At 41.6% G+C, this 14,663-nt stretch overlaps 1 long non-coding RNA gene across 1 annotated transcript in view; it reads left to right on the top strand.

Moving 5' to 3' along the window:
• The first annotated feature begins 631 nt into the window (after nt 1–631).
• Nucleotides 632–14,663, top strand: part of LOC112060163 (uncharacterized) — a 90,285-nt gene continuing 76,253 nt past the window's right edge. Inside the window, exon 1 of the long non-coding RNA XR_002889472.3 lies at nt 632–777. This is a non-coding gene — a long non-coding RNA (uncharacterized LOC112060163). The remainder of the gene's footprint in view (nt 778–14,663) is intronic.

Here is a 14,663-nt window from a genome sequence, read left to right as displayed (position 1 = left end):
ACTGCTGTATTTACACAAATTTTCTGACTCTTCCCCTCTCCTTTATATTCCTATCTATTTTATGCCCTTCCCGCCTGGAGAGAGAGGGTGTCAGTGAACACTTTGTATTCCCCAAAATTGATAATAGCTATTGCAGGGCAGGGTTATTTTATTTTAATTTCCTCTGCTTGCCATATCTTCATTAGCAATTTATCTGTCTGTCTGTTCACAGACCTTTCCTCCACTTCTGTTTCCCAAATCATCATGTGATAATGAGACCCGAGGGAGGGCAACCAGCTTACAGCTTTCCTGGGTGCTGTGTCTCACCAAATACATTGTCTGACATTTTTGGTGATGCTTTGCCACTAGCGTGTTTACTGTCTCTTCTCTGTTGCAGGATGTGATTGAGTCCCTACTAGGTAGGGGAAATTGTGGTTTTGCCTCTCAAAAAAAGTGTCTTGGAGAAGTGAAGAGTGATTTCAGGGAAGTGCTCTACATCTTCCTATTAAAAACCAGTTGCCTTAGCTAGTTAAATAATAATACTTACCATTTAGAGTGCTTTTCATCTGCAGTGCTTTATGCTCATTAAGCCTTGCTACACCCTTGAAGAGTAGGTGCAGTAGCTATCACTGTCTGCATTTGACAGGTGTGAAAATGGAGACAGAACAGTTAAATGACTTACCCAAGTCTGTGGATGGAGATGGTACCAGGGATCATAACTAAGAAGTTCCTGGCTGCCACATCTGTGCTTAGACCACAGGGAGGACCCTGATTGCAGATCTCCATGAAGCTGTGTGGGTGAGTATTGTTTCTTCCTTTCTCAGACATCAGTTATTTTTATTATGGAAGGTTGTATTGCTATGTGAGGGTATGGGTCAGGATTGTGCCCTTCAGTTTCCTTGCATGGTTGAACTGGTAATGGTAAATGGCACCACTGCAAATAGCCTCCTTCTTTAATAATTACCTGCCATATTGAGGGGATATTGGCTTCTCTGTGACTATGTGGCTATGAAGTTTTATCTGTGCTTTCCTTAGGCTGATGAGCTATCTTCTCCATTATTCTGTTCTTCCTTGCCAGGTTTTGTACCTACAGTTCCATGTGCATTTTACATCGTGTTGTTTCTGGAGAAGTATAACATGGAGTGGGAATCCAGAGGAAGGGCCCCATGTGGTTAATCAGGGCTGTGATTTTTACATGAACAATTTAGTTCTTGTTCAAGCTGAGAGGAGAGAGGGAGGCAAAAGGGTTTGAAAGAATCTGGGCTTTGAAGGCATCTGTAGGTTTGTTTTGTTTGTTTGAGGAATAAAACAGCTGAGAATACCTACAGAGTGAAGTTATTTCTGTTCACTTGTTGTTCCCCGCTTCACTCCCTACTTCCAACTACCCCCCCCCCAAAACTCTCAGCCAAATCCAAACTCTGGCAAAACAAAATGGAGTGGGAGAAAGGAAATCAAACTGATTTAGATCAGGATTCTGGATTGGAGTGAGACCTGCCAAATAAAGGTCCAGACCATCAGCTCATATAAGTCAGTGCGGTCAATAGAGCTATACAGATTTTTAGACCAGCTGAGGCTCTGACCCAGCTGTGTTAGAGAGAAGTGGAGAGCTGGCTCTAAAGAGGGTAGGTCTAGGAGAACAGAGCCACCTTGGTTTCTTTATAATTCCTTTAAATTCATTTTTGAGGTTATTTTTCAGGAATCCATTAAAAGTGATGGCTGTTGAGAAAATTGGGGAAAACATCAAAGCTTAACTTAAAGTTGCATAGGAACTTTATATCCATTTAAATATCCCAACTAAAATGCCTGAGCCAAACACTTGACAGTTGGAAGCTGTTTTTTTTTTTTCTGGGGCTTTTTAAATGTACTTATGAAATGTAAATACTACATCAAGCTGGCAAAATTCCCAAAATGCAACTTGAAATTCTCACCGTGAACAATAACCGTAAGGGAGGGATTGTTTGCCAGTGGTTAGAGATCAGGACAGGGAGTTGCTGCCTCGATACTCCAGTGATGGGAAACCCTCTAAATGTCACAAAGAGATATCAGGTTATATTGCTAGTTGTGATACTGACGGCCTATATGGCCTTACACAATCATTTAATTTCTTTGTGCCTCAACTTCCCCATCTGCAAAATGGGAATAATATCACTTACCTACCTCACTGATGTTTTGTGAGTCTTAAGTAATCTTTGTAAAGTACTTTGGTATAAACCTAATTTATAATAATAAATGATTAATTGAGCCTTACTCTGAGAACTTACATTTTAGCAAAAAGTTACCAGACCTGGAAAAAAAATGATGAATAAACTTTGATTCAGATCCTGCAAACTGTTCTGAATGGGCAGATCCTTGCACCTACACAGACCAACTGGTGAGATTGGGTTAAAGACACTTCTGTCACTGAAATGGTGCCATCTTGAAGGTGGAACGCAGTAGCTGTTGAACAGCATACAGCTACACTGCACAATGAATAGGGCAAGGATCAAATCAAACTCCCATCACTGGAGTATCGAGGCAGCAGCTCCCTGTCCTGATTTCTAACCACTGGCAAACAATCCCTTCCTTACTGTTGTTGTTCACTGTGAGGATTTCAAGTTGCATGTTGGGAATTTTGCCAGCTTGATGTAGTATTTACATTTCATAAGACTCTCTAATTACCATGTCTGCCTTCTGTGCCTGAGTATTATGGACCAGGATGTAGGCAGTCTGGCCTAGTAGTCAGAGCAGGAGTCATGTCTAGTGGGCAGAGCAGCCATCCTGGGTTAGGGAATAAAGCCAAGGGTCCGCACCAGAGTCAACTGCCAATTACTGGAGCCCAGGGGCAGACCAGAGGCAGAGTAAGGAATCAAAACTGAGGGTCCGATATCAAATGCCAGAACCAAAGGTCAAGCCAGAGTCCAAGTCGGAGGCCAGGGTCAGAGCCAGGACTGGTAACTGATGGTGGAAGCGAGGTAAGGGCAGGAACTGGAGGAGAAGCAGGGATCAAGCATGGAACAGGAGCAAAGGCAGAGGTGAGGTGGGAGCCAGAAGCAGAGCAGAATAAAGAACAGGGTTGGGTGCAGGAAGCAGCACAAGCAAGGTCCAATGCAGCCATGACAGGAAATCACTTGGTTGCTCAGACAACTTTCTGTGCCTCCTTCTGGCTTAAACAGTGTGGTTGGACCAAACAATAGAGCCTAGGCGATCCTCCAATCAGGGCTCCAGTGGATGGTGCTTTGGCTGAGGCTCTAGTCCTATTAGTTGCTTGGCCCATTAGGTTTCAGCAGACATTGGGCAGAGGCGAGGATGTGGTGGCTGTTTGCAAACTCCTAGGCCTGGGTTTAAGACCTGGGACATCACACTGGGCTGCAGTAGGAAATAAAATGGGATGCTACTAGGGGATAGCTTCATTGAAAGGAACCAAGAGAGGCCAAATAGCAACCTCCATGGACTGAGCTACCCTCAACATCTCCTTGCAGGGGGTGATAATTCCATATTTCAGCCAACAAATGTTGGTCAGAAGGACCTGTGTGTGGAATCTGACTTGTGCTGATGAGCCATTTCTCAAGGGACTCCTTGTGTGAATCAGCTCGGCTCGTTAAAGTGTGTAAGGTTGTCACACTCAGGCTCACAGTGTCTCTCTTTCGGACAATTCCCTGATGCCTTTCAGCCGTCAGACATGGCAAAGGAAACATGGCAAACATTTCAGTATTACAAGTGCTGAATAGTATTAGGAGCTGTGCAGCATAAGCAGACACTACTCTGGGAGCTTGTTGCCATTTTTACTTTAGAGAAGATACTAAAAAGTGTTAACTGTGAGCCTGCTATGGATAGCAGCTGAAACAGGTGAGCTTAAAATAGACTCCAACATAACAGAAAATGTGTCATTGATGAGTGAGATTTACAGCAACAGCTGAACCTCTGAGGGTTTTCTCACTGCAGCAGGAAGTTGGATATGCACGCAAATGAAGCTATTGTAAAGATAAGCAGGACCTAAAATTAAGAATATATTCAATGTTACTGATTCACACAGTGAGTGTGGGAGGAAAAGGCAGTTAAAAGTGTTTATTCTGAAACCATTTATGACTGTTCCATAGGTCACCAGTAAGATTATCTCTCCAAACCAGGAGTGATGTCTGTATAAGCATAACCACAAATATAAAGGTCAAGTCTGGCAAACATTTCCAAAATTGGGAATAGCTCTAGCATCAAAACCATCCAAGTGTACAGTTTGCAATAGGAGGAATATTCCATTTATTACTGAAACATGAAGTGTGAGTTTCCACAGTAATACAAGACAATCATTTTACTGGTGCATAGATTGGGGGACTTTCATTATGAAGGCAGAACAATCTCTCCAATCTGGATCCAGAATTTAACAGCATTTATTTTGTTAAATGTCTTGCTTTTCAACATTCACTTTAGTTATTTACTCAGTCTAGAGCTCATGTTTAAGGTCCAGATCTTGCTATCCTGCTGCTGTTGAAGCCAATGGTAAAGCTCCCACTAACTTCAGTGGAAATATCCCTCTATCTCCCTAATGCTGAATAAGGAGGCTGTTACATCCAAGGTCTTGAAATCATATTATCTAACACCAGTTGGCTATATCAGTCAAATCTTTGGCTGCTAGTGATAGTGCTGTGATGAAGGTGGCAAATACTTTTAACTGCTAAACTCAGGAAGATGTTCTGTCTGTTGGGTGAGGAACAATCCAGGCGCTCTGATTGGAGAGAACAAGCCATGTACCCCTGTCATAGAGCCCTAATAATTCCCTCAGGACAGCATTCTGAAATGTATGGGGCTTGGTGTCCTTTAGGAGCCTTCCTAGAGACTCCATTCCCACCTGCAAAGGGAGTCATAGAGACTCTCCTAATAAGCAAAGAGGAGCTGGATGTTGGCAACAGGGAAGTGGGGAAACTTTTTCTTCGCTGCCCCAGTGGTTTGAACTTAAACAAATATAACCTGTGTTTAATAACGTCTCAGGTTGCGAGATGCTTGTCCATTGGCTTTCCTTTCTACCACACCTATCTTGAACCATTGTGACAGAGTGGTCCAGAAACAGTAAAATTTAACATTTTAGAAAATTAAATGGTACTATTGTCCTTAATCTATGTGCAGAATACGTGGTTAAGGCTCTGGGTTCAGAGTAAGGGAAGTGGGTTTTATTCTTGGCTCTGCAATACGCTTTGTGTGAGCTTAGGCAAGTCACTTAAGCCCTCCCTGCCTCCATTTCCCCACCAGCAAAATAATACTTACTTTGTAGGATTGTTGTGGGGCTTGATTCATTTCATTGTTGTGGTAGCAATAGGAGCCCATCATCGACCAAGACACAATGATACTAAGGCAGTATACAAACATAGAACAAAGATGTGGTACCTGTCCTAAAGCACTGGCAATCTCATATGTGTAAAGTGCTTTGAGATACTCCAGTGGAAGGCGCAATAGAAATACAAAGTATCATTATTGTATATTGAGGAATGTATTGGAATTTCACCTATCACTTGAAGAATATGTGAGTGTGGGGGCGATTTCCTGGTCCTGCTTGCAGGCTGTGGGGCTCTGTACTAAAGTGTGCAATCTGGAGAGCAGCAATCAGTCTGGAAAAAGCCAGCCTAGAACAAGGTGGGGTGGATAGTGTCTCTCTTTATTTGGGAGCAGCCTGCTTTATCTCTCTCTGTTTTTGGTGACTGTTATCACTTTGAATTCTAAGAATGAAAATAGTGTTTTTATGTTTTTTATAATCTTTTTAGAAGGTTGCACCATAACACTATCCGTTTGTATGCCATGAACATGACAATTATTACCTAAGGGAAGGCATCAAAGATGGTCAGTTTGATATGGAAGCATGGATATAGTAGTCATTTTAGGAAAAGCTCAAGGTAGGGAGTGGTTCAGAATCATGCCACTCCAGTGGCAGTACTGGAAGGGATTGTGCCTAAGTGAGAGCAATATGCAGCCCGCACCATACATGGCCTTCCTCCTTCTTTCCCTTCTGCCCCTCTTTAGGGTCATAGTGCTCTGCTCCTGAGGGCACATCAAGGAAGCAGTCCATGCATCCATGTTGAGCATGTGGATGAGCAATGGGCTATGCGGGAAAAGGCTTCTTATGCCTCCCTCATGTGCATGGGTCAGGAGCAACCAGCCTTCCATTTGTCCAGCACTCCCTACATACTGCAATGTCAGACAGTATGGTGCCATGTGATGTAACAGGAGCCTGAAACAGTCCTCATATATTTGATCTCCACTTGATTTAATTTGCACAGACATAGAGCCCATCCAGTCCCTCTGCAAAAAGTTTGAGTGTTTTGAGTCAGCTGCAACATCATATCCCTTAAATGTTGAGAAACATGCTGAAAATCGCATTACTAACACACATCCTCTAAACACTTTCAGCATGTTGGCTTTGCCTGAACAGAAAATGTAAAGGAAAAAACTCTTCTTCCATGGTAGTATTAAAAACTGGGACTGGTGTTGTATATGAAAGACAGAGAAGGCTGGTGGATTTGACATTATCTACCCATATCTCTTCTAAATATGCAACATGGATATATTTTTCTCTTAGAACACTGCAGTTACTCAGAAAAATATTACTTGGCTTTAAAATTGCCAGGTGAAACATGGGAATTGGAGAAGAGAAAGCGGTGTGTGGGTTTTTTAAAATTTGCAAATAGACAAAACTATTAGTTTTATCTTATGCTGCAACCAGTCTCCTTTGTTGCTGGTTTCAGTTACACATTACATTCAAGTGTTTTGAAATGGGATTAGCTTGATTTTTGGCTTATAGTGAAAGCTGGGGTATTTATTTACCACATGAAAGTTGGTAACTATGGTCATAATGTGTTTCAAACAGTTTTTAAAATGTGGGTTTTAAAGAGTTAAATAAAATTATCCATGTTCTTGGTTTTCTTTACTTTCTCAGTTCATTTTAATGGTTAAAATTCAAGTTTTTCCTCAATCCAATAATAATTAATAACACTGGACTTCTCAGCAGGCAAAGTAGAAATTAAAGGGCAGTGTATTTAGAACCAATAAAAAGAAATATTATTTTCACAGCATATTGTCACTCTCTGGGATTTATTTATGCAGAAGATTGATACAAATACTTTGGCTAGAATTAAAAGAAAAACTTTGGCTGGATCATTTTATGTCCATTAATAACATCTGTCGTTATGCAAGCTTCAGCCAGTTATATATGGGTAATCAAATACCATACTTTGGGATAGACAACACTTCACAATTAGCTAGAGACATTATGAGAGGACAGGGTTTATGCCTTTCTCTGAAGTATCAGAGAAGCAAGTCACTGAGCTAGATGACAGACCGCTGGTTTGATCTTTGATGGCCACTCCTCTGTTGTTCAACAGTGCAAAAATTTTAGGAATTAGTAACTTCGTGTTTGAGTGAAGAATTTCCAGGAACATTTGTACATGTTTTGGGTAAAACTTTCAAAAGCACCTATATGACATAGGAGATTTAATTTCATTTTTATTTGTGACTTACTCCCAGCTTCTTAAAAGTAGTTAGGGGCCTAACTCCCATTGTGGGAGGTAGTCACCTAAGTACCTTTGAGGATCTAGGCCTTTGGAGCCTAAATCTCATTGCAAGTCAATGGGACGGAGGTTTCTAAGCGACTTGGCTGCTTCTGAAAACTTCACTCTTTCTTTTAAAGTTAATTTAGAAAAGTCCAAGTATCTACAGTGAATATGCCTCTGAGCATCTGTGACAGGTTACAAGGCTCTAAGACCTGCATGGTAATGGAGGCCTGTTTGGTGACTCATCCTAGCAGGTGCGTCTCATTAGCCCCAATTCAGAGAAGATGGATAGTCTGAGAGGCAAGAGGTGAGACAGAAAGTCTTGCAGGGAAAAGCCCTAGAAACAGCTGGCTCAGGAGGAAACTTGCATTAAGGTTGGTTTGTTGTCATTAACGCTTAGCAGCATATATGCTGTACAAAGACTTGGGTGTGGATTCCCCTTATCCACAGCAACAAATAGACTAAAGGATAATCAAATCAGTCATTCAGACTTTCCAACGTATGGGTGTGGCTAAAGCTATTCTGTCCAAGGGTTTTCCTACAGGTAGCTTTTGGAATTAGTAATTCTTCTAGATGTGTTACCCACATTCAATCCACTTCAGATGTGTGTGTGCCCAGTGCATTAGTGACAGAGACTTCCCTTAGCGGTACCTGTCAGGGCAGCACACGCGCCCTCTGCTGCCTCATGCTGCTGCGTAATTCTATAAAGGGCAGAGCTATCTTCACCCTTCTTCCATTCTTTCTTCCCACCCATGATGGTGGTTGGAGCATACTAATTTGCTACTGCAAGTGTTTCCCTTTTTCTTAGTCTTTTCTATTGTGTATATAATTGGTACACATTACTAGTTAATAGTCTTAGTATAGGTTTTACTAATAGGTTTCCTTGTTCACTAGTGTACTTAGTGTACACTTTGGTTCCTGCCTGTTCTGGGTACCAATGCCTTGTGCTGGGGCATGCCTTAGTCCCCGGACTTCAAACCTTCTGATGGATGCAAGAAGCTGATGCCAGTCAGCAACCCACACTCCAGATGCCTGAAGTGCCTTGGAGAAACTAACATCAAAAACTGGTGCCAAATCTATAGGGACTTTAAACCAAGAACAAAAAGGACAGGGAGGTCAGACTAAAGTGGTGGTTCTCAACGAGGGGTATGTGTACCCCTGGGGGTACTCAGAGGTCTTCAGGGGGTACCTCAACTCATCTAGATATTACCCTAAGGTTTTGCAACAGGCTACATAAACAGCGCTATTGAAGTCAGTACAAATTAAAATTTCATACAGACAATGACTTGTGTATACTATATACTACACTGAAATGTAAGTACAATATTTGTATTCCAATTGATTTATAACTTATATGGTGAAAGTGAGCAATATTTTTCAGTAATAATGTGCTGTGACACTTTTGTATTTTTATATCTGATTTTGTAAGCAAGTAGTTTTTAAGTGAGATGAAACTTGAGATATGCAAGACAAATCAGACTCCTGAAAGGGGTACAGTAGTCTGGAAAGGTTGAGAACCACTGGACTAAAGCACCTTCTTATGGAGGCAGCCCTGCATCCATTCTTGGAGCCTTCCTGTTCAGGGTGGGCATCAAGCGCCTCTATGACATGGAGACACTCCTCCTGACATGGCATAGTCTCAATGCTGATCTCCTTCTCCGGTACGGAAGATTGCATTGAGAGACCTGCCATCCAGGAGATCAAGGTTGCCAGTACCGATGTCCAGCAAACAACCTGGGAAGGAGGGCAGAGTGTGCTCAGTGCCAAGGCACTCCCCTGAGGTGGGGTCATCGACTCCAATACTAGTCCCAGTGCCATTGAGATCAATCTCTAAGGGAGCATCCAATTTGTTCTCACTGCGTTCCTGAGGAAATCAGGAGTTCGAGTGTTTCCCTACCTGGACGACTGCCTGGTGAAAGGACAATCGAAGAGCCAGATGCTATCAAGGGTGGCCAAGATCCAGTTCACCTTTGGCCCACAGGGGTTGCTGACCAATGTGGAGAAATCAATTTCTCTCACCAGTTTGGAAAACAGAGTTTAGGAGTGGCCTTGCATTCTAGGGAAGCCAAAGCATTCCTCCCGCAAACCAGATTCCAGACAATGCTGGCTATTTCATTAGACCTGAAGGCCCATCCTACCACAACAGCATGGAATTGCCTCAGCCTTCTGTGGCACATGGCCTCGTGCTTACCTGGTTTGGCATGCCAGGCTGCAGAGCTGGCTGAGCTCAGTGTACTCCCCAATTTGTCATCCACTGGACATGTTAGTTTGAGTGCCCACAGACGTCTTAGTCTCTGAGGACTGATGGATGGACTCAACCAACGTGTGGGAGTTCCTTTTGTTCCCGCATAATCTACTTTGATTCTAGTTAAGACGCTTCTGCCCTGGGTTGAAGATCTCTGGTCTCGGCAGGAGTTAGCTCTCCATATAAATGTAAGAGTCGAGAGACATTCATCGAGCTTGTCAAGCTTTCCCCCCTTTCTCCTCCATCAAGGGAAAGAATTTGCTAGTTCTCTCAGACAACACAGTGGCAGTGTAATAGACAAGGAGGGGCCTGATCAACACTTCTATGCCAAGAGGCAATACTGCTTTGGGAATTTTGCATCACCAACTCAATCCACCTCAAAGCCTCCCACCTTCTGGGTGTCCAGAACAGACTGGAAGACTGATTGAGCAGATCTTTCACTAGTCACCCCGAGTGGTATCTCCACCCAGCTATAATCAGATACATTTTCCAAGTTTGGGGCATTCCCCAAATAGACCTGTTTGTGACTCAACACAACAGGAAGTGTCATTAATTTTGTTCTCAGGCAAGTCACAGTCCAGAGTCTCTGACAGATGCTTTGTCTTTCCAGGGAAATGGGAATCTCATGTATGTATACCCTTCAGTTCCACTCCTATACAGGGTGCTGTTAAAAATCAAACCAGACCATGCTTGCATGATACTCATAGCACTGGCATGGCCTCATTCATTTTCCATTCTGCTGTTCCTGTCAACCAGGGCTCCATTGACACTGTTGCCAGACCCAGACCTGATCTCACAAGACCACAGTCGCCTCCTGCATCCTTACCCAGATGGCCTTCATCTTACAGCCTGGATGCTCCATGGTTAACACCTCAGGTGGAGATATGCTCAAGGAATGTGCAAAATGTCCTCTTGAATAGCAGAAATATCTACTAGGTATGCTTACCTCCTGAAGTGGAAAAGAGTCTCCTTCTGGTCTCAGCAAAAAAGAGTTTCTCCACTCAGTGCTCCAATAGAAGATGAGCTGGACTATTTGTTATACCTGAAACAGCAAGGTCTTGCTAATAGTTCCATCAGGGTGCACCTAGCTGCTTTCTACTTTCCACTCTCCAATTGATATTTGCTCTCTTTTCTCCAATCCCATGTCACTCGGGTTTTAAGGGGTCTGGGCCAGTTATATTTCCAAATAGAGGATCCTATTCTCCCTTGGGACTTAGACTTGGTGTTGGCAAAGCTAATGGATCTGTGCTTTGAACCAATGCCTACCTGTCTATTGCTTCATTTTTCAATTAAAATAGCCTTTTTGGTGGCAATTAGCTCTCTTCAAAGGAGAGTAGAAGATTTAGAGCCATGGTACCTGACCTACTGTATACATTTTTCTATAAGGACAAGGTATACCTATAACCTCATCCAAAATTTCTCACCAAGATAGTTTCTCGCTTCCACATCAATCAGGCAAAATACTTAGCAACTCTCTTCCCCAAGCCTTAAGCTAGTAAGGATGAGGAGAAACTCCAACCATTGGATGTTGGCAGAGCATTAATATTTTATTTGGATTGGACTAAACCATTTGGGTCATCCTAACAACTGTTTGTGGCAGTTGTGGACAGGATGAAGGCCTTCCTGTCTCATCCCAAAAAATCTTGTAATGGATTTCCTTCTGTATACCTTTGTGCTACAACATGACCCACATAACTGCACCAAACAGGATGCTAGCACATTCAACAAGTTCACATGCAGCCTATGCAGCCTTTCTAGCTTCAGTTTGCTTCTTATTATGCCATCTCTCAACAGTTTCAGATAATGCCAGATTTGGGTGTGTGGTCCATCAATCATTATTCAGGTTTTCACTGATCCCACCTCTAGATCAAACTGCTTGTGAGTCACCAGAAGTGGAATGGAAATGTGCAATCTCTTGATAAAGAAAAAAGTTACTAACCTGTTCTTTAACTGTTGTTCTTTGAGAGGTGTTGCACATGTCCATTGCATACCCCACCCTTCTTTGCCTCTATATTGGAGTCTGTCTAGTAAGACAGAACTGAGGGAGTAGGGGTGACTCTGCCCCCTTTACACCATTGTGCAGCAGCATGAGGAAACAGAGGGTGCATGCACCACCCCAACGGGTGCCTCTAAGGGAAAAATCTCCAATGCTAAGTGCTCGCAAACCTGAAGTGGAATGAACGTGTGCAGTACACCTTGAAGAACCACAGTTACAGAACAGGGTAGTAGCTGTTTTTCCTTGTGGAAGACTCCCAAGTGAGCTGGTTTCACTCTTGTTTTTTTGAGGAAGAAATTGTTCAACGTGCTAGATGTCCCTTCTGTGATTGGTGGGATGTTTCAATGCTGTGTAATGGAAAATCGTCTTGTGTCACAGCCTGGCATAATCCTACTAAAAACTGTTTATCAAAATATATTCCTGGAAAAAAAGTATAATTTAGATTGTCCTTCCAGTGCCTATGACTAAATGTCTGTCAGAGAAGGGTAACTCTGACTTAATTAAATGGAGGACTTAACTCTTGTTTTTTTTTCACATTGTTAGACTACTATAATAGAGCAGTTAGTTGAATATTTAAACAATCCAAAACAAACATACTTATGCAGGGTAATATTTGAGATGTATCTTGTTCTTTTTAAGCACCATCTCTGACAGGAGTTTTTACAGTTTCAGTCAGCCATGTGAGCTCACGTATTAAAGTGACTCCTGGTTTTAAGGCAATGAAATAAACACTTCCATTTAACCCTTGTGTAATAAAATTAAAAGCTTGTTAATATGTTCTAATAGATTTTGAGGTCTTGGTACGGAGGTTGTTTTTTAAGTATGATAATAAATAGAGTAAGTTTTTGCAGGAATGTGTCAGTTCAACAAAAATGTCTACAATAAAAAGTCTAAATGAATTGTTTCAACTTTCTTGTTTCATTTTGACAATGAACCTTTTGACTCTATTTTGATTTCATTCTGACTTCTATATTCTAATTAAAACAATTTTAATTTGATAAAATAGCAAATATTTTATTTAAATATTACACATACATTATGTCAGTATGGAATTAATCAAAACAATAAAGTCAAAATGAACCAGTTTTACCTTATCAAAATAATGTGATTCCGAATCAATTCTCTCCTCTCCCCCCATTTTTCATGGTAAATTTCAGCTTTTTCTTCTGAGTCAGAAAGAATTTTCTTTCCAAAATGCTGGAATTTCCCACAGTACAGAAATTCTGGTTCTGGTCTAGCTCTAATAATAATCCTCTGTACTGCAATTCCGTTCCACCCCAAGTAGTACAGCCTGATGCTAGACTTCATTGCAATTTTGAGCTGGTTTGGTATCTGCCAGGAAGAATGGAACTAAAACCACTACATTGGATAGTGACCAACAAATATTGGCACTTCACCAATGGCCTGATCCAACACTCATTGAAGTCGGTGGGAGTCTTTCCATTGATTTAGATGGGCATTGGATTGGGCCCAAGGGAGCCACTCTTAGTGATTAAAAATGGTAATCCAGCAAGAGGAAAACTAGAATCAGTATCATCCTGGTTCATTGGCACCACAATTATGCCTATTACAACTTTCTCTGAGCTAACCCACTTCCCTCACCAATGATGGCTGTCATGGCCTGTATTTCTGAATGCTGAAACTCTCACCACAGTTATGGTTCCCAGTGGTTTCTAGATGCATTGGTGATAGGCATGTCATCTAGGTAACTTGGATAGATTAGTGAATCCCTCCACTCTCAATCCTACTAAAGTATAAAGCCTTCATGCATTAACCCAGTGCATTCTCTTGGGGAATATTTAATGTGGCAGCATATTATCCCAAGTGTCCAGGGAATATGTGAAGCCATGGAGCCATGTTTAAAAATTAAGTGTATTTTAGCTTGATTTTAAAAATTAGAAGAAAAATTACCTATAACTCAATTTTTCCAAATGGATGTTTGTATATTTCCCAACTATGCAGTTCTATTTGCATGGAAAGGCAGATTTTCAGAAAGCAGAATCCTGTGAGCTGGGACCTGGCTTTTCCTCTTGGAGACCCCCCACAAAACTGAAATTAAACTAAGCTCTGTCAGACATCCACGTATAGTTTAGGTGATCTGACACAAAAGGAAACTCTGCAAACTTGGGTTTTCTCTACACTCATTCTCCACCCCACCCTCCTAAAATTACCTGCTGCTTTGAATTCCACCAGCAATAGCAATGGTTGGGGCTATTAGTGTAGACTGCTCTAGGCAGCAGAGTGTGTTGTCTAACATTGCTCAGGGCAGGTGTATACAACATGCCTTAAAATGCTGGTAGCCACTGATAGCATCTCTACGCTAGCACTTCCATTATTGCCACTGCTTGTGGAGCTGCAATGCTGGTTGCATTGGCAGAAAGTATTAGGAAAAGTATTAGGAAAAGCTTCCTAGTTTAGGCTAGACTCAAAATCTGGATTATTTCTCACTGCCAAAGAAGGTAGAGTCCTTTGGCTCGGAAATGAAATCATTGGCAAGTCTAAGCAGTTAAAAGAAAGCTCTCAATGTATTTGATATACATCCAAGAAAACAGAAGACTTCAGTTTCTAGTGCATCAGTACTTGTTTTCAATTTATTTTACATTCATGAGGATACATAGAAAAAGGAAAGAAGGGAAGAAAATGCTGGCTGTAGCAAACTGATTTCCACATAAGGTTGACAAAGAGATGATGATAAAAGTTCTAAAAAGTTTGCAATATTACAGGTTGGTGAGGATTTCAAACACAGTAATGTTGGCATTCCATAGAGTGTCTTGATGGCAACTTTAAGTTATTTCTAGATGTTACCAACCTAGATAATGAATAACTAATTTCTGATTATTATTATTTTTAAAACCAATATAAGAAAAGCAAAATATTGACTTAGTTCATGCTGCTTTTAAAATCTACTGTCCCTTTATCTATAGGTACATTT

The sequence above is a fragment of the Chrysemys picta genome, chromosome 7 (assembly GCF_011386835.1).
Source record: "Chrysemys picta bellii isolate R12L10 chromosome 7, ASM1138683v2, whole genome shotgun sequence".
NCBI lineage: Eukaryota > Metazoa > Chordata > Testudines > Emydidae > Chrysemys > Chrysemys picta.
This window is presented reverse-complemented; position numbering and strand designations above follow the sequence as displayed.